The sequence below is a fragment of the Scatophagus argus genome, chromosome 10 (assembly GCF_020382885.2).
Source record: "Scatophagus argus isolate fScaArg1 chromosome 10, fScaArg1.pri, whole genome shotgun sequence".
Lineage (NCBI taxonomy): Eukaryota > Metazoa > Chordata > Actinopteri > Scatophagidae > Scatophagus > Scatophagus argus.
Window position 1 is genome coordinate 16,232,552 of NC_058502.1, and position 27,980 is coordinate 16,260,531.

Here is a 27,980-nt window from a genome sequence, read left to right on the forward strand (position 1 = left end):
AAATAAGTTGATGAGTGACATGAACCAGTTAACTTTGGTTTCCCCTTGGCTACCCTGCTGTGGAGCTGGCCTAGATCAAACATTGCCAGATATCTGGGACAACCTTCGGAAAAAAACAGAAGTGTCTCACAAAGTGACCAAGAAGAAAGGCTTGAAAAACACACAGATTAAGGTGTCAAATCTGCAAGAATTCACACAAAGTAGTGAAAGGTATCTAAGTGCATTTACTGAAGTAGGCTACTTTATTTAAGTGCAGTTTTAAAGCACTTGTGCTTGAGTTGCTTTATACTTACATACTTACTCCACTGCAGGGCACATACAATATTGTACTTTTACCTTCTTGACACATTTTGACACTAATGTTACAAGTTACATTTAGCAACCAGATTTTGCCTATAAAACATCCCATAAACATTTGAACTACAATACAATTCATTCTTTTAGATTCATCATTTTCATTTATTTCCCATTATTTTTTACTACTTCCACCACACTGGCCTCTAAACCTGTCATACAGCTTTATTAAAGCAGTTGTGGCCCAAACAAGTAAAATTATCCAATATTTCAATATTTCTTTTCTCAGTAATTTGTACCTTTGTAATGAAAAGTGCTATACAAATCAGGGTTAATACCTAAGTGTAAGCAAAAGTAGTTTAAAACTAGCTCCATGTGTGTTTCTGAGAAAGATCCATAAGAAAAAAGCACTATCCTGTAACACAGAAGAGCAGATGTTACAGTCAGAATGTATTTGAACATTGTCAGCCCTCTACATTCACATGTCTTTGTCTCTCGTGTTGAAAAGGTGGCTGGCTATACTACATGTCAGCGAGATTTCGTCAGCTGCAGCTTCGTCACCTCTACCTCCCTCTCTCCCTTCCCTCCTCTACATCTCTGAGTGCAGTCTGCTCACCTGCTTGCACGGTAAGCAGACACACCCTGCACACCGTTCCTCCCTCTAGCCTGTAGCTAAAGTGGAGCTAGTTTGCACAGGAGCACAAGACACAGACAGGGCTCCAGCATGCCTGGCCGCTATACATGAGGAGGGAGGGATCTACGTTGCCGTGGGCCTTTTGTTTAGCTACCACCAGGAAAAACACCCTGCCAGGTCGTGTTTGCTCTTGTCTTTTTTTCACCTGTCATCACACTGCTCTCTTTCATCTGTAGAGTTCATCCTCCAGGTCACCCCTTGAGACAGTGAAGACATTATCTCAGTGGAGTCAAAGCGAGAGGTAAAGTGACAGAGGTACTTTTAAGTGCCTTGCTGAAAACACCACCAAAAGCCTCTGGCTGTTTTTGGTGAGGCACAGTAAAGTTTTCATTTTGGACTAATATGAACAGAAGGGGAATGCAGGTGAGGGGCCGTGGCTCTTTACTGAAGACCACCCCTATATTTGTTGTTGGGGTTGTTGTTTTAGTCATAATACTGTTTGTTTATCTGGAGCTGATGCTGATGTTCCCTTGGTGACCGATGTTTGACAGCTCTGCTGTTCCATCAGTGACTGTAATGTTTTGGCCAGAAAAAGAATAAATGTTTGGAATAATTTGCCATTTCCTTGTGTGTTTATGTGTGTGTGTGTGTGTGTGTGTGTGTGTGTGTGTTTTAAAAATCATTAATCCCATTCACTCATACATGCAAAAAAATATTTATATACAGTATATGTATTGAATTGCTACTTAGTCCAAATATATTTCTTTAAGAAAAAGTGAAAAAAGATCTCTTGAAACACCAGTGGAGTTCCTCATTTCTAGAACACTGAAGCAAGCAGAATAATGTATTTTCAAAGCTGAATAGAGGCTAACATGAGATGTTGAAATGTTTTTCAAATGATTTTGGTGAATTTTTGACAGAATGTTGCTCTAAACACATACAACAACAAAAAGCCAAGCTCAGATATAAACTGCTCTTCATGAACGCCTGAAAACTTTTTCTGTAATTTCAATAAAGACTTTAATAACAAGAGTATTCCAATAACTCCCCACATTCAACAAGATGCCCTCCATTTTACAGAATATTTTGTCAGACTGCAGAAGCACTCAATACAAAATGGCATGTTGTTTGTTTAGTATATGATGCAACTGACAGCAACTAGTAATAATATAGCAGGACACCAGTAATAATGTGTCTTCTAGTTTCAGTTTATAAGCTTTATTTGTTTTTCCTCCAGCTAAAATAGAGTAATGCTGGTTCAGCACAGCATAAACAGCCCACAGGGGCTTATTCTTAAACATAGTCCTCCTCCATAAACTGATCTCACCGCAGGGCTTTGGCTCTCCATCCCAGCAGCCCTCTGGCCCGCATGACAACAGGAGGCCTGTTTTTCCCTGCAACATAGCAACACCGCCCTGAGCTAACTCTGACCCTTGACAGTCAAAACATATTATTGGCTCAGGTGACAGAAGCTTTACACTGAGTAATACAAATAGTCCAGGGATAGGATGCTCTTAGTGTTCACACTGGATGTTAAACTACTGTGATGTCATTGGAGGAGATTTGAATATGCAAGGTGAATAGATACCACATATTTGTTTTATTAAATAATTTTCCTGTAAACAGAAGAGCTTGGAGTGCGAGCTCAGGGACAGAGGGAGTAGTATAAGCAGACGTTTGAGTCTCATATTTCAAAGCCACGGAGACAGTTAAGGCCTCAGCTGGGCCCCACCTACTGTAAGTCTGATTCATCTTGACATCTTTGCAAGGTTAAAGTCTCAGGAAACAAATCTACAGCCCCTTACACCCGGGCGTTATCCAGCCAATCTATAGCTGCAGGAGGACGGAGTTGTTCTTTTTCATTATCACTGCAGGGGTTTGAGAGTCATTGTAGAAGACTTCAGGCCCACTGTGGTGCAGCTGCACTGGCATAAGTCACACAGAGACAGAAAAGAAAGCGGGATAGGTAATTCACCATTGTGTCCTTACACCTCCTTCAACAGAGTGTTGTTTGTCCTCAAAGACAATGCGCTTGTGTTTATATGCCCTCATACATATCAATTACTTTACAACTTGGGCAGTGTCATCCTCAAGGTGCTTGAAAATTACGTTTCAATGTCAGCTGAGAGGCACATACCAGACAAAAATAGCGGAGCTTTCACCTCCGGGCTGTTCAGCCTCCTCGTCAGCACACAGTGACTGAAACTGAAACCCTCCCATCTAAATAACACTGAAATCCGGGCTTACACAAGCAACGTATTCCTCTTGCATCAGCAAACGAACTACTTTCCACATAACAGTTCATCTGTCAGCAACTATTGTGAGTGTTTATGAGGACAAAAAAACGAAGGGAAGTGAAAGCTCTCTGCGCTTCTTTATTGCTTGAGCACACAGGATTGGATTGCGTTGGATTCCTGAAAACTCGGACAGCAAAAATGGCGTCACCCTCTCTTTGAGTCAGAGAGACAGAGTGTGCCCTGGATGAACTTCCTGTTTCAGTCTGCCACAGATATAGGGTTTCTCCAGCCCAGCCACACACAGGAAGTGAGTCACACTTATTCACCAGTCGTCTGCAGGCTGCAGACTTTTCGAGCCCCAGAGTGACAGGCCGTGGAGGGGGCCAAATTAGCTTCTGAAACTTTAATCTCCTGCAACTCAATTATTTAATATCTGAGCCACCCACTTCAAAGGAATACCTCAGCTCACTCCTCCCTGGCTGCCTTGATGGAGGCTTTCATTCCTGTCTCCTAAAGGACTCACCCATTTTATATCTCTACCCTGCGGTTTGAATGACACTCTGCTGAAATCTCACAGTGTTCCCTGAAATCAGAGATATACTGCACCAATAAACCGCAGTGCATTAAGAGCTGTGGTAGCTGGAGGTGAAATCATAGTATGAAACTTCAGTTTTGTCACAACGTATTCACGCATCCTAATTTGGGGTTCGTCGTCCAATAGTAAAACAATCATTTGCAGCTGCAAAATGTAATCTCTTCATACTCAAAAAGGCAAGAGGAGGAAGCAATTACTGTGATTTGGATGGGAGCGTGAATGCAAAAACCTACTGGAAATATGCAAAACAAGCTTATGTAATAAATAGGAGATGAAATGTGCGAAGAGTGAAAAACCTATACTGGACAGCTGTATTGTCAGGAAAAGTCACATTTTCTGTACAATGATAAATGTCCCCTGAAAGTAAATGATGTTCTTGTTTACAGCAAGATTCATAATTGAGGTGATGTCATCGAAATGAATAGGCAACAAAGGTAAAGAGAAATAACCTTGAGGAAGGGGGTCATAAATTATTTTGGAATTGGCCTTGATTTTTCTCTCACCCAGCCACATAACACATTTCCAGACGTGCATAGCTATTGGCTCTGTGGAAAAGTGGATCAGAGAAGTGGAAAGTTAATCCCCAAGACCTTCCCAGCCAGAGATGGGAAGAGGGGGGCTCCTGGCAACTGCAAAGAGACGTGGGGGCTTTGTGTCTCTGCAGATTCACGCACAGACACACATATCCTGCTGCATAGAGCCACAAAAATACAGACAGCGGACATACAAAACATCTCCTTATACGCCAACCTAAATCACGTTGACAGTTGAATCTCATTTGGTATTTTTTATGAAAATAGAGAATATGTCTTACAGGCTAAACATGTTACTAAAATTAACTGTTAGACGGGTTTTGTTTACACAACATTTTTAGTTCATGAATAAGAAAGCAGCATGATTTTTGAGCAGATTTAGCCACATACACCTGATTTTAGCACCCTAGCCATAGAGATAACCCCTCACTGGTTTACCCATCCATCCATCCATCCATTTTCTATACCGCTTATTGGAACCCATCCCAGCTGACTACGGGCGAGAGGCGGGGTACACCCTGGACTGGTCGCCAGTCAATCGCAGGGCCAACACACAAAGACAGACAACCACACACTCTCACACCTAGGCACAATGTAGAGTAGCCAATTAACCTAGTGTGCATGTTTTTGGTATTGTGGGAGGAAGCCGGAGTACCCGGACAAAACCCACGCAGGCACAGGGAGAACATGCAAACTCCACATAGAAGGGCTCAGACCGGGATTCGAACCTGGAACCCTCTTGCTATGAGGCGACAGTGCTAACCACTGCACCACCATGCCGGCCCCACCGGTTTACCTTTATGGCTAATGTTGGCTAGCATCCGTGTTAGCCTCATGGAGTCATTTATACAGTATTATACAGTACAGAGTTTACCATATTCTGCTGCTAATGTACAAACATGAGAGTGGTACTCCTCTTCTCATCTAGCCCTAAGTTAACTTTTCTGTGGCAAACATTTCCTTGTTTGGGGAGGATGGTGACTTTGGGTTCCTTACACAGTGTTTTTATGAGAGGATTTGTGGGAGTATAGTCTAGCCTAACAACACAGAACAATCATTTTTCAAAATGGTAAACAGGAACAACCATGGCTGCCAGCATCACATCATATCTGGCACCATCAGCTTGGAGCAGATGGCTTTCTAGGCAGACTATATTAAATGTACCTAATGAGCCAGAGCATGTATGATCTCATGCTAGCCTACTTCCATTCTTAATCACTGTATATAATGCACGTGCGTGTGGGTGTAAGCAAGTGGTCCCGACAGCATGTGTGCACTAATTCACTGGGTGCATGCATACAAATGCAGATGTGTCTGTATGGATGCAGGATGCAGGATATTCTCCACTCTCATGAAAGCTTTTTTTTTTAAGTGGAATGACTATATCAAGGGAACAATGGGTATTCTGAGCCTGACAATGTGACAAAAGGTTCACACTGACACGCTTTCCTAAATTAGGCTGTTCATGCACAGGAGGGAAGTGAGCCCTGCTCCTATTCTTCTTCTCTACTCGAAGGTCATTGTGTAGACAGGAAAGGCTGCATAGAGACATATGACTTGACATGCTCTCGAAAGTAGGTTAAGGGTACTCTACTTGCAAATGTAAAATAATGCAGAGGAACACTATATACACAATGCATCAGAGGAAAAAGATGACATGTTTAAGCTAAATGGTTCTTCTATTGTCACAGATGACATCGATCCCTGAGGAATATGGATAAATTGAGGTTTATTGTTACAGAGAAATGTATTGTCATGGTCAGACGCTAACAGTCAAATTGACAGTTTAGACATTTAGTTGATGGTCTTATGCAGTGATAAGCTAACACTTCCCAAATCATCAACAATACAGGCAAGTGAAAGTGTGCATCTCTCTGAGGACAAGTCGTCCATCTTTGACAGCTGTAGGAAGAAGCCCTCCCACCTCCTCTTCACCTTTTCACCTCCAAACATAGAGTGATCTTCAGCATGGGAAAAGCAAGACCTTTACTGATGTCATTATGAGATAACCTGCATTACGTCAAACACTGTTTTCCTACAATGCATGTTTTCCCCTTCACATAAACACAGGCTTCTCATGAAGACATTTCAACGCTGCAGATGTGAACAGAGAGGCCTTTGAAGGAGCAGAGTCTCAGTCTCCTCTCCTCCTTTCGCCACCGCCTTCCCTCCCCTGCTCGAACTCCCACCGCACAAGTCTGCTTCCAGGAAACCAGCTGTTGGACTGGGGAGAAGGGAGGAGGTGATATTCTATATCAGGGCTGTGAATCACAGTTCCATGCTCTGTATTTTTCCTATGGTGGTTTGGCTGCCTGACTGGCTAGCTGAGTGGCTGGCAGGGCGCACGAGAAGGAATGTGTTTTGGAGCTGGCCCCGGCACTGACTAGGAGGCTGGGACAGGGGGCTGCTGGGTTATTACGTGGCCCCGGGGGTGCTTATTTAAACCAAAGTCCTGTCTGGACTATCGCACTCAAACACTGTTATTGTACTGCAGCTGCATGAGACACAAAGGCAGAGAGCTGGAAATAAGGAGAGAAAGAGAAAGAGGGAGTTATCATGGGAGGGGGAGCGATGGGAAGCGAGAAGGGAGAGAAGAGGTCTGGACTATGTCAGCCCTCCTTCCCAGGAAACAGCACAAATAATCAGGAAAAATGAAAGAGACTAGCAGAGCAAAAGAGGGGAACATCACAGGGACAAGCCATAATTAGGCACCGCATGACAGTTAAAACTAAAATCACAACAAGCTTGCATTGTAAAGGTATCTGCAAACTGAACGGTTTACAACTGCTGGCTGTAAAAACAAACTCTGCAGGAGAGACTGAGCATCCAGTGACACCCACATTCTGAATTATATCTGATCTGAAAAGCTTTATCATTCAGCTGCAGAACAAAGAGCAATAGCTATAGGCAATCATTTTAATGGAAGGAGATGGAAAGCGACATGTGAGAGTGCAAGCTCAGTGGCGAGCTGAATTGGGGATTCGTGCAAAGTGAGAGGAAAAACTCAAAGAGTCTGGCCCACGCTGTGGAATGGCGGAAATCCTGGTCTGATTGTGCAGCAGTGTTTGCTTGTGCTCAGACAGCTCCTAGGAAAGGAATGTGTGGCCTACATTCCCCCTTAAGCCCCCGCCTCTGCTTCTCTAACACCAACACTCACTGTCAGCACCGCAAAGTTTAAGAGGCTGCATACCAAAAACAATAAAGGACGGAAACATTCGAAGCACATGGTCCTGATTTACTGGCATTTTCCGGGGAGTGGCAAGGATGCAGTTTATAAAGAAACACGCATGTGAGACAGCGTCTGCTCTACAGGTTTAAAAGCACAGCTATGCAGTCATTTCAGTCAGACACAGGAGATAGGAATGGGTTAAGTCTACTGCAGAGAGAAAAGGGAGAGGAGTGGAGGTATGTGGAGACAGAGGGGGTAGGGAGTGAGGAAGGAGTGTGTGTGTGTATGTGTATGTGTGTGTGGGTGGGAGGAGGATAGGGTGGAGGGGGGTTTGGGTCAGCGCTGCATTCAGATGAAATTAAATGGAGGCTAAAGTGCTGACTCATTGCTTTCAAGGCCTTTATTACCTGCTCCGTCACCCAGGCTTTATGGGGTGGGCTGCCAGAGGAAGGCTGGGGGGATGCAGCGGCAAGCAGGCAGGCAGCCCTCATTTACAGGAACCCTTCTGGAGGCAATAACACTGCAGTCAGCCAGCCAGCCAGCCAGCCCCGCAGCTCACCTGCACTCTGCAAAAGTACCCTTTAGGACAACCCCCCCCCCCCCCCCCCCCCCCGCCCCCCAACACTCACACTCAACCCCCACCTAATTTTTGGCTAAACAGGAGGAAGCCTGCTTTTGCTGCTAATGAGACATCAAGGGGAGCTGGGGAATCTGGGCTTACTTTGTACAGACCAGTCTGTCTTGCTGTGAGTGTTTGTGTGTGTGGGGGTGCACGCGTGCATGTGTGTGTGTTTCTGTGTGAGAAAGTAAAGAACCTTTGTTTGCTTCTTAGTACTTCCTTGTGATGTAGTAGTACTGTGGTTTAAACCACAAGCAACGTGAGAAATAAAATGCTGAGGGTGCATCCAGTACATCTATAACAGTGTTGTTTGAATAGAAAAGCTGGCTGCAGCCAAACTCGTGTGCGTCATTCCCCAGAGCATCGAATCATGTTTTCACACTGTTAGATGTGTAACCTATCACGACAGCATCATTTGCATTGCAGCTAGCGCTCACCTAACAGGGAGATAGAAGGCCTTTTTCCATGTGCGTTGGTTTGACTCGGCACGTCAGCCCAGCGCGGAAGGGATTTGCATCTCCATTACAACAGGTTTACCTGCCCATAGGTGTGTCTTTAACTGATGCTGCTTGTCTTGAATCTATGACATTTAAAAATAGCAGGCTGATCTAGGCTGTGACTAGTGAGCAAAGGAGCGGCTGTAAAATAATAATAATAATAACATATAATGATAATAATAAAAGAAGAGGCTCACTGCACACAGAGGTGCAGTAAGAGCTTGTTGTGTGCAGCTCCTTATCTAACATTTCACTGTAACTGCTTCTGCATGTACACTTCCTGTTTGCTGTATTATTCAAGAATAGCTGCTAACTTCATTAATTTGGTGATAAACACATTTCTTTTCTTACAATGTTGCCACATTAAAGATCCGCTCTTATTTTGCTGTTAAGAAGCTTTAATTATGAAGTAGCAAAACCAGTAAATGTTAGGATTTCATCGGCAGTAAGTTAATACGACTCCTGCAGGCTACAGCTGAAAGTTGACATGATGAAAACATAAAATAAAGCACAGATCTGAAAGTAGAATTAGGAACCCAGCAGAAGATGCAAAAGAGCTGAACACAGAGAGACTTTTTAAAACATCTTTATCTCTGGTCTGATGGGCAAACATGAGTTGAGTTTCGAAACACAAGCTTGTTTGCCAGAAGGAAGTGAGGTCTTCAGGCTGACTGCGGTTGGTGAGGTGGGTCAGGCACACTATGGCCCCACCATGGAGATGGTCCATCTTGGGCATGGGTTGGCACAACTCAGTATGTTTTAACTGGTAATCAACAAAGCATGGTTTGACTCAAAGTGACCAATAATACCAATGGAAAAACCCCAAGTGAAAACAGGTGAATCAATGACTTGAAACACATTTTGGGCAGCAGGCAAAGATTCATTCCTTTTTCCTAGATACAAGATGTTTAAAGGGCTAAGGGATCTTTAGCATGTTTTGACTTTCGGTGATGTTATATTCCTCAAAAAACTGTTTGGTATTTTTAGGTCACATCTGAAAGTCAACATGAACATGAGCATGATGTGAGGCTGTGGCCAGCCTTGAGCACTCACTGGCTGTGGAAAGCTCTTATTGCTGCTGATCAGACGAAATGGACTCCAGTACTGTGTCAGGCTCCAGTTTGTCTCAAATGGTCTGGGCAATCAGAGCATAGAGCCAATAAATGGATGCATTCTCTCTGCCCTGGCTCTGCTTCTCCATCTCCCTCATTACTCTCATTACTCTGCAGCTTGTGGGTTATCTAATGCTCTCCCCATGGCTTACGGTTTGGCTGGGGATTAGACTCATTTTTCCAAGGGCATTTTATAAACAACCCTGTGTGCCTCCCGTTCCCGTGGGCTGAGCTGATGTAGCAGCAGAATTTACGACCTCGGAGGCCTTGTGGCCTCACTCCCATTGCAATACATTATTCAAATTCATTCTCTCACACACACAGAGCGGAGGGCAATTATTTGAATATCCGCAGGAGTGCAGCTGGAGTGCCGCGTCTCATCTTCAGCAGCAAAGACGGTGAAATTGCCTCACTCCAGCGGATCAAGGTTGTAGGCAATGAAACACTATAATTTATGACACAGTTTGATATTTCAGTGAAGTCATTGATTCCCTCGTGTCAGACCTTGGCAAGGACAGCTTCAGAATTCACAGAATGTAATTCCAATTCTGCCTCGATGAGGACATTTTTTTTACAGCACTAATTGGACACTTGGCTGGCTGCACATGCTGTAAAATGGATTTTGCCCTGAATCAACAGAAACAGCTCTCAGAAACTCAGCATCATGCCCCTGCCCTGCAAAATATTTTCAAGGCTTCGGTGCAGATTGCAGCAAACGAGGAGATGAACTTGTGTACTTCCTGAGGAAAAAAAACACAGACTGAAACATGTATGCAGCGAGTTATTGTAGCTGTCCCACTTTCAGCAGTGAGCAGATGCACCGTCCTCATTTCTTGTATAGCAAAGCTCCTCTCTGTCACACACCTACCTACATCATGATGTAAGTGATGTTCACACCACAACAACACATGCGTTTGTACCATTCACAGATTCCATTGCAGTGCCTCACAGAGACAGACTATAAGTCACACTAGATTTGACACCTTCTGATGCATGAGGCCTTACTAATACCGTACAGACTGCTTATGAACAAAGAGGAAGAAGGTGCTTTAGTCTTTTCCTTTTGAAATTTGGCCCCTTAAACCTCTTTCCAGTTTCCACTCATAGCTTCAGTTATGATGAGTTCCTGCTCATTATTAATCAGCTGATTCAGACTGTTTATTCCTCTTTTAACATCCTTACTGCTATGAACTACATTTTTTTAATTTTGCAATTTTTTTTCAACAATGAACATTTTTGTTGTTGTTGTTGTCTTGCATCACTCAGGGAAAACAAAACTCCATAAGACAAAAGTTAAAGCTGCATTACTTTTTCTTTTTTGGCTGCTGAGTCACTGAGGAAACAACGTTGCCGTATACCACACAATAAAGTTGTTAGTGAAGGCATCAGCAAAGAGTTAGACATTGAGGAAACCCTGAGCAACTTTAGCGTTCATTTGAAGCTGTGCTTCTGTACACCTGACAAGTGACAAAAGTCCAATATACTTTTTTGCTTTGTTTGTTGAGTTAAATAGCTGTCTCTTGTGAGTAAATATTACTGCGTTCGCCTGGTAATCACTAACTTTGTTTTCATGTTGTTTGGCGTCAGTCAAGAAGTGCACAGTGAATTTATCGGAGCTTTCAGCCTGTTGGGGCTGAAAACAGTGCTGGTGAGAGTGAACCAAAACAGTACAGTTGTTCGCTGAAAGATGCTAAAAAGCTCCTGAGGAATGATTCTCTAATAGACCAAAAAGGAAAGAAATGTATTCGGCAATGCTTTTAGTCTTTTATCGTGCTGAAAACGGACTAATGTGAGAAGTCTTGAACTGAAAAAAGATTTGTCATTGCTTCTTTATTCTGCCGTTTTCCTACCACACCTGTCAGAAGTTTCCGTACACATAAAGTTCAAAAGTCAAGTTTAGCACAGAAAGCAATAAACTGTGCTGCTATTGCGTCTTTTTTCATTGACCTCTGACACTCCCTTTGTGTGTGTGTGTGTGTATGTCTTTGTATGTGTTGAGAGAAGGGATAATGTTTCCAGTAGCACATCTGCCTCAGAAAATGTAGCTGTATCCATTTCCTGTCACTGATACCATGAAAGCAATCGCAGAGATAACAAAACCTCATTCAAACACTAAAAGCAGGACAAGGACAGGTAAGAGCCCGTTCACCATCTCTCCCTCAAGTGCAGTTGTTATACCCCTTTGGGTGTTCCTTTGGTGTTAACTGATGAAAGGCACTATGATGCAACTGCGTCTTTATTCATGACAGTACACAGTGGGAGGGTTTAGCTACGAACGCCCGCAGCTTCGTAAATAAATCATCTAAACTCACTGAAGAGAAAAGCTCCAACAATAAAAAGATTTTTCTTCCCCGACGGGTGAGTCACCACTCAAAGGAAAAAGAGCCCCAGATTCTCTGCCGTCGAGCATTCAGGCATCAATTTCACTAGTGTGAAAAGCCAGCTGACAATAGAGCTAATTGATGAGGATTATCCAGCAGAAAAGGAGGAAGCCTTGCGACGTGAGTCATCGCGGCCATCTGTGCGGGTGCACTGTATTTTCACAACCATGCCTTCGAGAGCAGAATAACTTCCTCTTTGGCACAAAACCCCAAACAAACATCACTCTTCCCCGACTTGCTCTGCCTCTGTCTGTATAGTACCTTCATTTGCAACTGTGCTTTAAAACCGCCCTCAGTGTCTGACTAGTTGTTGCTGAGGGAAGGCAAGCACACCCACTGATTGTGATATACTGAGGGAAATGTGAGTCATACTGAGCATCAAAACACTTCCCTCAAAATGCTGAGGCCTGAAGTCACACATTCACACACACACACTCACACACTCTGTGAAATTCCCAGTGAGTCGACCGGCTAATGACATTTCTCCATTACCAGCTAATCCAGACACAAAGGCACGACAGAGGGCTCTCAGGAACCTTTCTTTAATTATTAGAAAGTGTCTCAGCCTCACAATTAAAACTTCCCAAGTTTACAATCATCTCAGAGTGCTGCGAAGCCAGACATCTTATATATCAGTGTCACATCAGTTAAGAGGGCAGAGCTGGGTGCCGCCTTCTACTACACAGCACTAATGAAAGTTGGACAGTACACCGAGTGTGTGGTCAAGATATGCAGCCAAGCTTAAAACTTAATCACCTCTTTGTCTCCCTGAGTTAATGCTGTTGGTCTTACACGTGTTGTTTTTCACGGTTTTTCTTTCTATTTTCCTTTCAGTTCTTTCTCGGGGCTGTACATTCGATCTTCATTACATTACCACAACCTGGTAACGTCTGTGTCACTGTGGTGAAATCGTTTGGCTTGAGAGAGTGGTGCATCTCAGTTTCATAACCATAAGATCATCGGGCCAGTACATTTGTGTGCAGTTGCTAAACACGCCGTGAGACATGTAGTGACACAGCTGGCTCTCCTCACAAGGGGAAATTACAGTGTTCAGTGGGTGATTTTTGGATTCAGTCAAAGCGAAAATACCCTTTAACTTCAAAGTTACCTTACAGGAAGATCAGATTGAAACACTGGAGGAGGACTTCATGTGTCTGATCACTTATAAACAAAAAAACACACGCTCACACCGACTGTGTCTACGTGAATAAGGGAAAGTGATGAAATTAGAAACATAAAGCTGCTCTGGCCTCCCCCCTGTACACACACGCACACACCTCCCTTCCCCCCAGCTGGTTCCCTTCTGACTCACGGGGGATTACTTGTCTGATCACTTTGATCTGCTTGCCGGTGCCAAAGCTATTTTCTCTACCCAGCAAGCAGCATACAGGTTGCTTTAGCCCACAGGCAGGAGACACACATTCAGGATATAGAGGAGCTTTATAGAGTCTCATCTGCCCACTGACATCTAGCCTGCTCCTACTAAACCCACGCTGCACGGCTTACAGCTAAACGGGAGGCGGAGTCGATTCAGAGCCAACTTCAGTTAGGATGGCCAAGAACGGTATCTGGTTATTTGAGGATGTTGCACAACGGTGATGAATAACAGTCACTTCTAACCACAAACAGTTTGCTCTTGATGCAACAGGATCTCCCACACATGGTAAGTGCTCTGATATGAAAGGAAGGTCAGAAAGCTGACACAGAGAGTCGCAATGGAAAAAGTGGGTTTTACTGCCAAAAGATTGTAGAGCGAGTGGCATGCCTGCAAAGGAGAGGAGGAAAGCTTTCTGACATTCTGGCACTTATCGGTTTGAAGAAGTGGATAAAAGAGGGCAGCAGATGGTGGAACATGAACCTCGCTGAAACATTTCTCTTTTACCCTCCCAGCCGATGCACAAAAATTTGATGACACCTTTTTTATGACACATGAATCAACATGAGGCATGTGAATAATGCTGGCCCTGATGTGGCTGTGAGTCGTCTCTGCTACGTCTCATCTGGTTCACGGTGTTCCTGTCGCTGCTTCCTTTGGCGCCAGGTAAAACCACTCCAGCTGGGAAAGCGAGGCGAGCTGTGCTGTGGTTGTGTGACTCAGTTTCTGCAAGAAGTAGTTGTCTTTCGTTTCTTCCATAATTTCTCTTCGGCAACCCCCACCACTGCCACCCACCCGCCTATCCATCCATCCTTGGAGGAGCCAGCGTTATCAGCGGGTGTCATTTCATGAGAGCCATCATCAAAGGCAGCTGCCTGGTTTCCATGGAAACAGCCCACTTCAGGGGAGGTAGATCGGAGGAGGCATGTGTTTGGATGCTGCGGGTTACTATGGAGACTGGAACGACAGCTTACATAAGTATTCACTGTGCGCGTCTGTTGCACCAAGGCACATTCCACCATATAATTAATGCTCAGAGTGTTTGCTCGCTGCTGTCGAAAATTACAACAATGTCATTTCAAGTGGCAGGCAGCGGCGCTCGACGACCATGCCACCGCCGCAGTCAAGGTCAGGCTAATTTCCCCGCCAATTAAACCCAGCTTGTGCATGGAACAGCTGTCAACTGCCATCCTCCAAGGTGACACATCAAATTATTCTTTTCTACCATCCAAAAGCCACTCATAAACACTTTTTTCCAAGCTCCCAGATGTGGTTCGTGTTCGCTCTACCAAAAACTCCACTGCCACCATTCTTGTATTCGTGCTGAACGCGGACATAAAATGTGTTCCCTGAAATGTGTTCCCTGAATTTTAATGGGAGAACATGAACCATGAAAGGGCTCAGGCAGGAAAGGAAATAGGATGCAAAGGTTGAAGTCAATGTGTTTTATTGGCCCTGAGCTATTCTGCCAATAACTAATGGATCCCCTCTGAAGAGAAACACATTGTCAAATTGCCTTGAGTGCCTGGACTCCAAATGGAAGAAGACAAATGATGTCCATCTTATCTGAACTGTGCATAATGCATTTTCTCTATCTCTGATTTATGCACTCATCACATCATATATTCTGCCATCTCCACTGAGCTGCAGCCTTTTAAGTCCTGATTGCAATTAGGTTCTGTGTATATGTTTCACTTTCATCTCTGGCGTATATAGCTAACCACTGATGTGCTGCAGCTGTCCTGACAGACCAACAAAACAAGAGATTCATTTGAACAGCGAGGGATCACAAAAACAAAAATAGCTCCTTGTCCTTGTGTAACATGAAAATTTTGCCTTAATAAGTTTTGTGAGCTAATATTTATGCTGTGTATTTGAAATGTGGATTTTCGGATAACTTATGCAGCATGAAATTAAAAGCACATATTTAGATTAGTTTCAGTTTCCACTCGCTATCATATGACACACTGTGCTCTGAAAATAATTAATCGTAGTAATTAAAAGCCTTAGCACTAAATCTTACCTTTTGCCCACTTCCTCTGAGTCACATAACTGTGGTCACATGAGCAGAACGATCAGCAAACACAACCAAACATTTGCAAATACATGGAAACAGTAGCCATGTGACCGCATGCAAAACTGGTGTGAAATCTGCAGGATTTTCATACCCTACACCCTGCTCATGCTTATGATTTGACCTTAAAGAAGCTGTGTACACTGCTTCTCTAAAAACTAGGCTGCAGCCTGGTTGTAACCGAAACCATGTGCTGTGTACAACATACCATGTGGTGCAATTTTCACTGCTTCTGAGACTGTTGGAAGACAGGGAGGGGAAGGGGGGTTAGGAAACCACAACATGACAAATGTTGTACTAATAACACTGTCACACCAGCCAGTGTCAGGCAGGGAGGACTCAGTTAGTGAAAGGTAATTCACATAAACTACCATGTAAGGGTGTTGTACTTAAAGTGCAGACTATGAAAACCAGCCTGGGTCACTATTACCCCAATATTAACAATGAGACATTTGACTGTGATAGAAATGGATCTCGTGCAGATTGTTACAAAGTCGGTGATTGGAGAACAGCAAGTGCTCAAGCTTGTTTGTGTTTCTTTTTATGACTCCCTGTTGCAATTTTTCAGCCTAACAACATTCAGCATGGTTAGTGGAGTGAGTGAGTGAAAAGCACGTGTAATTTGGAGACATGTGGACATTCAGCGTTAAAAATAAGATTGCTGTTGTTTCTGTGGCATCAGCACAACACAGTAAAGCATGTAACCACCATCAGAGTACAGCTTGAACCTAGGTGACTTGAATAACTATTGCATGCGACTATAATACCAGGGACAGATGGCAGGAGGGGAATGCCGTCTGACTACGGCAACCTGGAGTGTGACAGGGACACGCTCCACTAAAGTGAGAAGAATGCGTTGTGACACTCCCCCGGGGCACCTTGTGAACAGCGTGACAGTGGCATGAAAGCATCAACATGCCAGTTTTCACAGTGCACCCCTCTCTGCACAGGCCTGCCAAGACTAACGACACCTCAGCTCAACTACCACACAACAGGAAGGACTAGTACTGATGCTGCTGAAAGTGATCCATTTTACCGTCAGGATGTGGATATGTTTTGTCTTAAAGTGTCAGTCTTTAGAAAATATGTTTCCGTGAGCAGTTGGATGATAGATAATCTTATCAGTTGCCTGAGGTTGGAAATTCTTTTTATAATTCAATCAGCAGCACCTTGACTGCATAGTAAGTCAACTCTCTGCCCTCCACAAACTGTGTCAGAGTAGCTGTTGCACTAGATCATATTCTGGTGTTACGCAAAGTCCTCAGCAATAATGTGACTAACACATAATGGTATTTTTATGTTGTGCAAATACAAAACAAAGATGACTGTGTTGGGTTGGCCCAAAACCACCCCACTAGCACATTTCCACAAAATGTGTTCAGTCAGCTTTCCAAGCCCAACCCTCTGGAGTTCGAAGCTGCTTGTTTTGGCAGAGACAGTATTTTGGCAAACACTGACAAACCTGCTCACCTGTCATCAAACCAGAAAGGCCAACACCCTTCCTTCAAGTATCAGAGTATCAGTCTTTACGTCTGTGTATTTGTCTGTTACATAAGTATACGGATAGTGTAAACCATTTCTAGCTTCACCCAATAATCAGTCCGGCGCTGCCTATGTTAAGTAGGGAAACAAAATGACCATCAATGTCACTCACAAAATAATGAGACCAGTAATTTCCTTGTCTTTTTCATTCCAGGGGAGTGGTTCATGAAATAGGCAGCATTTTCTCCAGATTAATTATTACCATTCATTGTGGTGCCCTGCAGGCGGCTTACACATCACAGAGGCCCCCTATTTCTTGGCAGCAAACATATTAGAGTTTGAACCCCTGTCATGCCTACTCTGCAACCTTACTGGTACCCTGTAACCACCTCCAGTCATAATCAGATTGTCAGACTGGTGCAGGAAGGGTGAATAATTAATGCTGTGTCTTTTGGGTTTGCTTATTTCACTAAGCAAAAAAGAAGTTTCTTGCTTTCATTGCCTGAAGCCAAATACTTAGCTTGCCTGGCGCTGCGTTCAGCTTCTAAAGGAATGATGCCTTGCTCAGAGAGCTTTTTTTTTTTTTTTTTTTTTTTGCCAAACCATCACATAAAATTCGACACAGGAAAAACAAACTTGCATGTGAATAAAGCTCCAGATGAACTCCTACAGCACTGAAAACAGAAGGGAGACATCAAATCAATTTTTACAATGCGTGACATCACTAAATCTTGTCATTAGTGCGTGTGAGCTGATCTTTTCTTGTCAGCAGAACACACGGTTTAGTAGGAGGAGGTGGTTGTGAGGCTAAAGGCTGTTGGCAGAGTTTCTTCCATGCTGTGACACATGTTTATCCAGGCCACCAGACAGACAGACGGCAGATAGCGGCTCAGAGCTGAGAAGAGCGGGGGTGCCCTGTTGTTTCCAAGCTGCCAGGAAACTTTGGAGTGTCCTGTGGTCCGTCCCTGTCACAGTGTCCTGCAGTCTATCTCCTTCCATTGTGGAAAAACAACACTAGCCTATTTACACACGTCATTTTAGAGTAGCAAGATAAGAGTGGATGTTGTCCATGACCTCAGCCTCCCCGATGATGGAAATCTTACAATTGACCATTCACTGAGCTTGCTATGTCCAGCTTCTGTTTGCACACAGCACATATGATGTTTACAATGATAACAGTGGCAGCTGCACCAAATGAAATTCTTAGTAATTTTTAAAACAATGAGTCTTGGAAATGGTGTCTCTGGCTGACCTCTTAACCTTTTAATCTTAAAAACAACTTTTTGATTAAAACAGTCTACAAATATAATAAAACCGATTATGAATATGCTAAAGGAGGGCATGATGGTTAGTATTGTCGTGTCACAACAAGAGGGTTCTGGGTCGAGTCCAGGTCTGGGTCCTTCTCTGTGGAGTTTGCGTGTTCTTCCTGTGCCTGGGTTTTCTCCGGGTACTCTGACTTCCTCCCACAATTCCCAAAACATGCTGACTAAGTTAATCAGCTACTCTGAGTGTGTGAGGAAGGGGTCTGTCTTTGTACATCGGCCCTGCGATTGCTACCAGTCCAGGGTGTACCCCTTGTCTTGCCCCTTGTCAGCTGGAATAGGCTCCAGCCCCCCTTAATGGATAAAGAGATATAGAAAATGGATGGGTGGATGGAGAAATATGCACCCGATGGCTACTTATATGATATTGCGCTAAAAGACTAAGACTAAACCTACATACATCCAGGCAAAAGATTAGCATTGGGAGTAGCGTTAGGTTATTGCAGATAGTAAAGTGGATATGTGAACAGTTAAAGGCTATGATGGGCATGCATCACTTCCTCCTCACACTTTCTATCTTCTGTTATTGGATTTAGAAAAGCACAAACCTCCAAACTCTGAAAATACATCATGCAACTACAGCACCCTTTACAATACTTCAACTTCAACATGAGGACAAATCTAAAGCATGACAGGCCGTCCGTGACTAGTTGCTAAGCTGTTGGACAATTGCTGTTTGAGGGAGGACTTTAGGAAATGGTGAGATATAAGTGTTCTCGGGACTTTTTGACCTCCTGTCTAAAGCTGACATATATCCAGAGAGAATATGTTTCCGAAATCACCTCCATCTCCACAGCCAATGTTCCAGAGCAACAGCAATCACAGCTTTTCTATTCTCATGTCAGATGCTAAAGTTACCCTCTGTAGCCTTATCTACAAACAACACCACACCTGACTGTCTTTAGCTCGCCCTATCTCCCCCTCTACATGATCTACAGCACCTGCTGCCTGTCACAGATAGACTTGGCCCACACTAAATCTATCCAGGCCATCCACATTAACGCAAACACACCACAAAGTTCAGCAGCATTATATGCTGTGGCAGGGAAATCGATGAGAAATCTCAGTTTTCATAATGAAAAATGTTCAGGGAAGTACTTACTGCAGAGCAATAATACTGAGGATGCGTTATTGTATTTTCTCTATTGATCCTGCAGATTTATGCACCCACACTTGGATTTGTTGTCTGTTGCTGAAAACAAATAAAATGCGTCTGGCATGGTGAGTGAGATATTTACACACAGCCTCTTTAGTTCTCAGTGGGTTTGGTATTAGCTCTTAAAACGAAACATAAATTCACGCACATCATCATACTGTTGCTGAGAGAGAGATTCACGTGCTTATCTGCGTTTGCCTTACAGTCACGAGTAAACATGAAAACATGGCCTCAGCATCAACTTGTCGGCTTGTCTGAATAGGTCTTAAAATGGTGTCATTATCACAGCAGGCCCAAATCCCCTCCCAGATTGCCTGAGGTTGCCACCTCAAGCCTGTTTAGGCCACCCAGTGACTTTCACCACCATAAACTTATTACAAACATTCAACAGGTTCACATCAGTCAGGGGGGGCCGAGCTGTTGCTTGTGCTGACCAGGAATCAAGCTGTTTGTGTAATCGCTTACGACGCAGTCACACGGAGCTTATACCCGGCTGCAGTCATATGACCTGCAGTAGTTGATGCTTTTGTGGCTGCATGTTGAATAATCAGAATTAGGTCTGCTGTGTTTTCTGTGATTTTAGAGAAGTCAACAAGTAACTGAAGGGAAGCTGGTTTGAAGCTTTAGCACAGTGAAAGCGTTATAATAATGCATTGTTTTATGGCTTCTCTTGATTTGCTGTCGCTGTCAGCTGAATCCTGCACGAGCAACAGAAAATTTATGACAATTCAAACTTTTTACTTTTTGTATTCTTATTTCTGCATCATTTTGCTTAAGTGTAGTATTCTGTGTAGTACCATGTAGCATTCTGGAGGAACACTATTTCATTGTTCTATGTACTGCACATACATAGCTGTAAAGACAAATAAAGCTCCTTGAATGCTTGAAACTCTTGGAATAAGGACTCTGGAAAAAGAGATCAAAATGACTGGAAACTAAACAATCTGCTTCTGTAATTTCCCCTATTTACATCACTGACTATGGTGGAGTCAGCTTGGTGTCACACGACTGGTCATCTGTCAGAGATGAAGCCTGCTCCAACTTGTTCAAAACAGAAATTGAGTCATCAGGCAAAGCATCCACACCTAAATGTCTGAGTTTGCTTTCACATCCTGATGACTTGCCAGAGTGATAAATCTTTCAGCTTTCAGCAACAATAGAGAAGGAGAGTCTTGTGATTAACCTCAGAGCTTTTAAGGTTGCAGCCTCTATCAACACCTTGACATTACTGAGTCAACAGAGTGATTCACAATGAACCATGTTTAATAATAAATAAACATGTCTGAAAATAAAAAATTCTGTTGAAATCAGTTGGAATAAATGTGGCCGCAGCTGAGACTTATATATAATAAAAGAGGATGTTCATAAGCAGTTACAGTTGATGGGTAACACTGATTTAAAATATTTAGCAGAAAACTTCAGATAATTTTATTTGGATTTTCAAAATAAAATTCCACTTTTCAGAACCATTACTGTTGAAATTTTAACACGCAATTTTGTAAAATTCCTCAGCACAGTATACACCTTGTTATATGTGTTTTGACTCCCCCTTCACCAAAACGAGCCTGTGTTCCTGGAGGGTACTGTATGGTTCAAGATGAGGGTAGAGAGGGTAGCTTTGGTCTGCGTGTGGGTGGCTGGTTTTGTGTCTGAATGAAACGGCATGGGAGAAGAGGGGGAATGAATAACGTGTCAGGCTTTTTAGTTGAGAGACTTCTTGTGTTGATGAATAATTGAGCTGTAGTCAGGCGGAGAGCTGTTTCATGAGCCCCTCTGTCTCCAAGTTAAAATTAGACCCTTCTCTCTATGCAGACAGTCTCTTTGAACTGCTACTGTCTCAGAGCATCACTCAGCTCTCTCTGCAGCCCACTTGGGCCTTTCAGTGCAATATGCCTCGCTAGACATGAGGAGACACAAACATGCTTGGCGGACAAGGGGAAAATCTGCGTTATACAAGCCAGGAAACAGCACTATCAACATGATGAGGGAAAATTTGAATTAATATGGGCTTTGTCATGTATGATTTTTTTTATCATTAAAATGTATCAATAAAAATATGAAAGCACATTTTTCTTGTGTTGGTCGGGGACGCTAATTTGATATTCAAAGCTCCTCTCTGCAGCAGTTATAATGAAGTTCTGTCCCTCCTCTGTCTACCTGTCATACCAAGATCCCTCAGGCTTTCCTGTCTTCGCCTGGCCTCTGAGTACCAGCAGCCCATCTCAATCTGTCACTCCTGTCAGGCCCAAAACGCCACCAAAGAACCCAGAAAGTAGGACACCGAGAACTCATCACACACACACAGACACACACACTGTGAGAAATACTTTATGAAATGTGGTAAAAAAAAAAATATATATATATATATATATACACATTTTGCGACAGAGGCCTCAGAGTCCATCATTGCAATATCTGCTGTTATCTGTGGGCAGCCGGCTCTAAATGGGGCATTCAGTGACTCTTCAAAGCCCCCGTTTCTGCAGGGCAACTCGAGCTGCATTGTTACTGTTTTAATTAGAACTGCTTCTCGCCTTCTCTCTGAGATCCACCCAGCCTCAACATCAAAGCACTGCTCTGAATAATGATGTACCCCTCCATGCCTCAGGTACAGCCTGAATCTCAGAGCCCCCACCTCCTCCTCCTCAACTCCCCTCAACCGTCCCTACACACCTCTTTGTACCTCTCTGCTTCCCAATTTACTGCTATTTCTCTGCACGCTGACATAACACTATTTTGTCATGTTCAGGGCAGCAAGTTGGTAAGCCCTCTGCGTTTGTGCTCGACGTGGCTACACTAGCCTGGTGGTTACAACAGCCTCAAAGGACGTGTTCTGTTCATTTGTCCTGTTTGAATGTCCTGTAGTCGATGGTCATACATCAGTTTTAGTGGGATTTAAACATTACAGCACTCTGTTTTCCATATGGCATGGTAACATCTGTGAAACGTATGAGTTAACAGGGTCAAAATTGAAGTGCCACCCAATACCAACTACTGATTTCATTTATCACTGCGTGCAACTTATTTTGTTATCTATTTAACAATTATTACATTAAAAAATAACAATGAGAGAAAAAAACATATTTATTTTATTTGATATATAATCAAACAAAACACAAAGCCTGCTCATAGATTTTAATGGCAGAACGAACCCATAATGTTGCAGTATTGCTGCAGCTTGCTCAGTTGTAACGGATATGCTGTCATGCATAATGACTGTGGGCTCGAGGAAACTGTCATGAGCATTTGGAAGCATTTCTCATGTCATACAGGCTGAACAAGTAGATTAGTAGAGAAAATAAGTATATTAATCGATTATAAAAATAATAGTTAGTTGTGGCCCTGAGGATTTCAATACAGTTTTGATTGAAGTCACAACAGCTGCTAGCAAAAGATCCACTTCCATGACAGCTGAGCAAACTGATGAAGGCCATGCAATGTGGTTGAAAGCTCAGGATAAATTTAGTAAGCTTACCTTGAGTTGGAATTATTTTTTAAAAAATAACATTATTTTACAACAACTGGTCAAAGACCACAACGTGGAATAATTTCCAGTCGGAGAGATCAAACATTCTTTTGTGTTTAGATGAAACAGTGGCGCAGAAAATAAGATGATCGCGTTAGTATTTCAATAATAACAGAACTGGATTTCATACTCCACCATCTCTGTATGACTAAAACTGCTCTTTTATGTTCTCCATTCTTGATTTTATTATATTGATTTACATTATAAAGGGCGTCAGACTGCTTGTGGGGATATTATCAGTCTCTCATGATGCCTATTTGTATAAAGGCTATTGTTTCTCACCTGTTTACAATTTATTAACAGCACACACGGTCACATATAGTAATTCAACACAGCTATCCCTCTGTGACAAGAGAACAAAGTTAATAAAAGTCATCAGGCCCTATGAAAAGTTTCAGTCACGGTAAAACCTGACACACTAAGAGTTACACACTAGGAATTTATCAGGACATACTGAACTGATGACGTTCACTCTTTTTTCCAAACATCACCTTGTATAATCTGCCCTCGGTCTCATACTGACTGCACTGCTGTTCTTGTGCTGACTCACAGCCACATTCCTCCTTCTGTAAACACTCACAAGAATGAGGCAACGCTAAAGAACTCTCATGAAATATAGAGGTTATGTAATGTCTTGAATCATGATGTACTCAGCTGATCATGCACTAGACATGTCACCCATTACAGTAAATCATGTTTGATTGTCTTCAAAACATATTATTAATTTAAGGAACATAGCGTAATTATGTAATTTTTAGCTTCTGTTGCGTTTTGTTCTCAAAGCAAGTTCGTGGATTGTCCTGTCAGACTTCATTGTGGGAGCTAAATTTAAGATCTCATGTGAGTGAAACTGGAGGGGTTACTTAAACTGGCAAAGCCTACCTCAACAATCCTTCAGCTGACGTCGCTCTACTTTACCAGGCATGCTGAAGTAAAGATATATTTTAGGACATGTCAGATACAGCTGCCACTGTTAGCTATGGAGGTCCAGCTCTGTGGCCTCCATTACCTCTCAGCAGAATCAGAATTTCCTTTATTTTTCTCCTCGGAAATTCAAAGAATCTGAATGGGTAGAATACTGTGACTGTGTAGAACATTTTAATACACAATAACAATATATCTACTTGGGCTATTTTCTTTTTACGGTAATACTTAGACTTTGGGATAAGGCCACAAAAAAGCTTAGCTCACTGAACTTCAAAGTTTGAACTTCAGTTAACTAAACTTACTAGTTAACTAATTATCTAGTGATTTGTCTTACTAAAATTCGAGCAGTTATAGTCGTGCTCAGGACATATTTGATAAATATTTGGTCAAGAAATACATTTTGTTACTTTTTTTCTCCTGATTGTACATGAAATACATGATGTCAGAACCAGTAAAAGGTTAGCTTATCTTAGCAGAAAGACTGAAAGTGGGGGAAACAGAAAGCTTGGCTCCAGGAAGTAAATGATCACATTGAAGTAATACACATAAACTGCAGTAAAACAGCAACCTGTCATTTTAAACTTTGAATTTTGAAACAAGGTATAACGTGTAAATTAGTAAACGTTAGGGATTCTTACTCAGAGACAGATTAGCTGTTTCCCTTTTCATTTAATTTTTCTGTTAAGATCAGCTAACTGTCTCCTGAGTGCGGCTAAACATAGACAAGGGAATGTATTGTTCTTCTCATCTAACTCTTGGAAAGAAAGCAAATATGCATTTCCCAAAATGTCCAACTAATCCTGTTTTATACTGTGACTGTTACATCCATCTTTCAGGTATCTTTAACTTCAAGTATTATGAAAATTAAACCTGAGTAGCGTAGTAATAAGGTCAACTAAAATAAAACATATTTTCCAGTACAAATCACATTAACAAGCATTGCAGAAGGGGGTGAAAATACATCATTTTTCCAGTGTTCATATTCCACCTCTTCTTTTGTTACAGCAAGCTTAGCAGAGTAATCCCACTTTGATCACGCTGCATTTGAATTTTTAATCCCAGGTGAAGGCGGTGTGCAGCCTTGCTTATTAGGATGATAAGTGCAGAAATACAGCCAAATTAACATCTGGCCCCTGCCATCATCACCAGGCAGCAAAGTGCTTGTTTTGTTCGTTGTTTGGAAAAAAGGTCTGTCAACTTCTTACAAGGCCAAGATTAATTGCACCATCTGAGGGGATCCAGAGCATTTTCTTGGTCATGTATTGATGGTGGTGGTGGTGGTGGTGGTGGCCTGGTGCTTTGGCCTGTTTAGCCTGCTAAGCCTTCAGGGAGTAGAACATTCAGAGCAGCTCGGGGCCAACGCCTGATGCATCTATCATGGGATTACATCACTTATATCATCAAAGGTCAGTTGCATTAGGAGTTCACAGTTTCCTGTGTGAAGACTTGTTTTCACTCTTTCACACATGCTGCAATTTTAAGAGTTAACTTTTAAATGTTAAAGTGCTTTCTTGCAATATAATCAGTTTTATGTCTCTCAGCCTCACTCCTGCCTCAGATAATGACGGCACTCAGACAATATACCACAGATAATAGAGTTTTGTGCAGCTCCAGCAAGCAGAGCGTCTATGTAGCACAGCTTCCCACTGGGAAAAAGACCAGATTCAGAGAACAGTGAACTCACTGATCTATTTTTGTGATATTAGATTAATGTGTGCATGTTTGTGATTGTGCAAGGGGGAGCGTACATGAGTGTGACAGTGAAACAAAATCGATGCTCTAATTGCTGTGCACCTCCTGATGAAGCTATTTGAGGATCACTGGCCCAGAGGTCACGGAGAAGATGAACCATGTCGATGACATCAGAGACCGGAGTGCAACAACAAACGTTGTCTTGTTTTAGTAAAAACAAAGGATGTTTGTTTGCGACTCTTTTTTCTCTTTCAAGATTCATCCTGTGAGTTGAAAATGTGACGACACAATACACTGACCTTTGTTTCTCTGGTAACAGACTCTCTCTGTGTTGGTCGGCAGAGGATGGGAGGGGGGTGATGCCGAGAGTGGCCCTTTGGTGTCGAGCTCTGATCACATGAGTGGCTAAAATAACAACGCAGTCTGATTTGGGGCTTTGTGCACACACATTCACGTGATTCAGATCTCCAGAGAGTTGAACCAATGTTGACACATAATATAATAATCCATATTGTAACCAGCCGCCTCACAATGAAAGCTTTGTCATGAAAAATTAGGCCATATCTCTCAGTGAGGTCTGCTGAAATCACAGTGCACAATGTGGTTAATGCACACGCGCTCACATAAACAGAATCATTCCTTCTGTGTACATCAAGAAGGCTCTATAAAAATACAGAAATTGATTTACTCTCTCAAAGTTAAAATAAATGTCTAAATAATTAAAGACTTTACATTAATTCATTTTATTGATGTTAAAATTTAATCCAAAATTGATCAGCAAATCAAAAACAGGCCTGCTGAGGAAATAATGAAGACTTTGGGATTTTGTTACAAGCAGAAATTTGCATCATGACTTTCATTTTGAACCCAGCATAAAGGCTTATTTAATGTCCCAGATGTTGAGGATGACAACATCAGTGAGTCAGCACAGTTATTCAGTTACTGTCAAACTCCTCTGAGGATAACATGACGATGATCTGGCTGCCCTCAAAAGCCTTCCTGCCTCTTCACGGAGGTGTGCACTTTTATGAGGGGAACAAGATGCAAATTGCAATGTTAGACCAAGCATGCAAATGTGAGGGAAAATGATTTATGGAGCAATCTGTAGGTATCCCTCTTAATTAATGTAGTGACATATTGTACATGGGCACATGGGCACATAGGCAAGGTCTTACTGATGAAGTACAGAATGGGAAGATGCTGGGAATCTTGAACGACTCTCAGTAAGAGGCAACCAAATGAATCAAGTATTTTTGAAGGTGTGAGCTGTGGGGGACATGTAATTAAGTAAATGGTATGGCATCTTTCTCTCACAAGCCAAGCCAGACAGGCTGTAATATTGCTACCACATGTGAGCTGAATGTAAATGGGAGTGTTATGTCTGTGCAAAGATCTATGATAACATTTGCAGCTTGCACAGAGAGTTAATGCTGTCTGAGTATGATGTCTGACATTAACATTTCAGGCATGTAGCAGCTGCTGTTGTGTAGCAGGGCTTCTAACAGATGCAGAGTGAGTTAGATTGAGTGGTGGGAGTTGAATTTCATGTATCACCAAAATTACAAGTTAATAATACCAAGTGGAACAACAACAGCACTGCAGTATTAGACTATATAAAAACATTCCCGTGTCTCCCAAGTATTTGAACATCATTACTCACCCAGAAATGGAGGGAGAGAATAAAAACATTACAGAATTTTTTAAAGACCACTTTTATGGACAGTGATGTAGTGCTCACTTTAGGAAGGGAACAGAAAACTGCACAGTGTTGTTTCAAATCAAATTTGAGAGAAAATTATTTCCTTCCCTTCACTACCCTGAAATAGAAATACCTATACTACTCTGAATAAATATTGAAAAGTTGATACTACAGACATTACGTTTGAGTTTTAGTTCTCTAGTAGAACCAAGGAGCTGTTTTTCCATGAGCGGGTGCCTGGGAGCCCGCGAGTAACGCAATGAAGAGTCCTGATCCTGGTTCCACTGAACCACAGGTGGTAGTAATGAGCTGCAATGTACCAGCCAAGACAGATGAAAACAGCAAGCTAGTAAACATGGATGTAAACAATGCTGGATTTGAAATTCGTTTTTAAAAAATCAGTTTTCCAAATGTTTTATTGAGGAAATCAAAGCACTCAGCACATTTGTTAGAGTTTACAAGAAAATTCCACAAAGCCTGTTTAATTCCCACGGTTTTGTGTACCATGGGAAAGACCCAGATCGTTTATCGTAAATGTTACTGAAATATTGTTATTTCTTAAAACTCTAAATGATGGTTGATTGACAATAGAACTGCCATTTTGTGATCTGAGACAGTAAATTGTAAATGAAGCTGTCATTTATTATAGCATA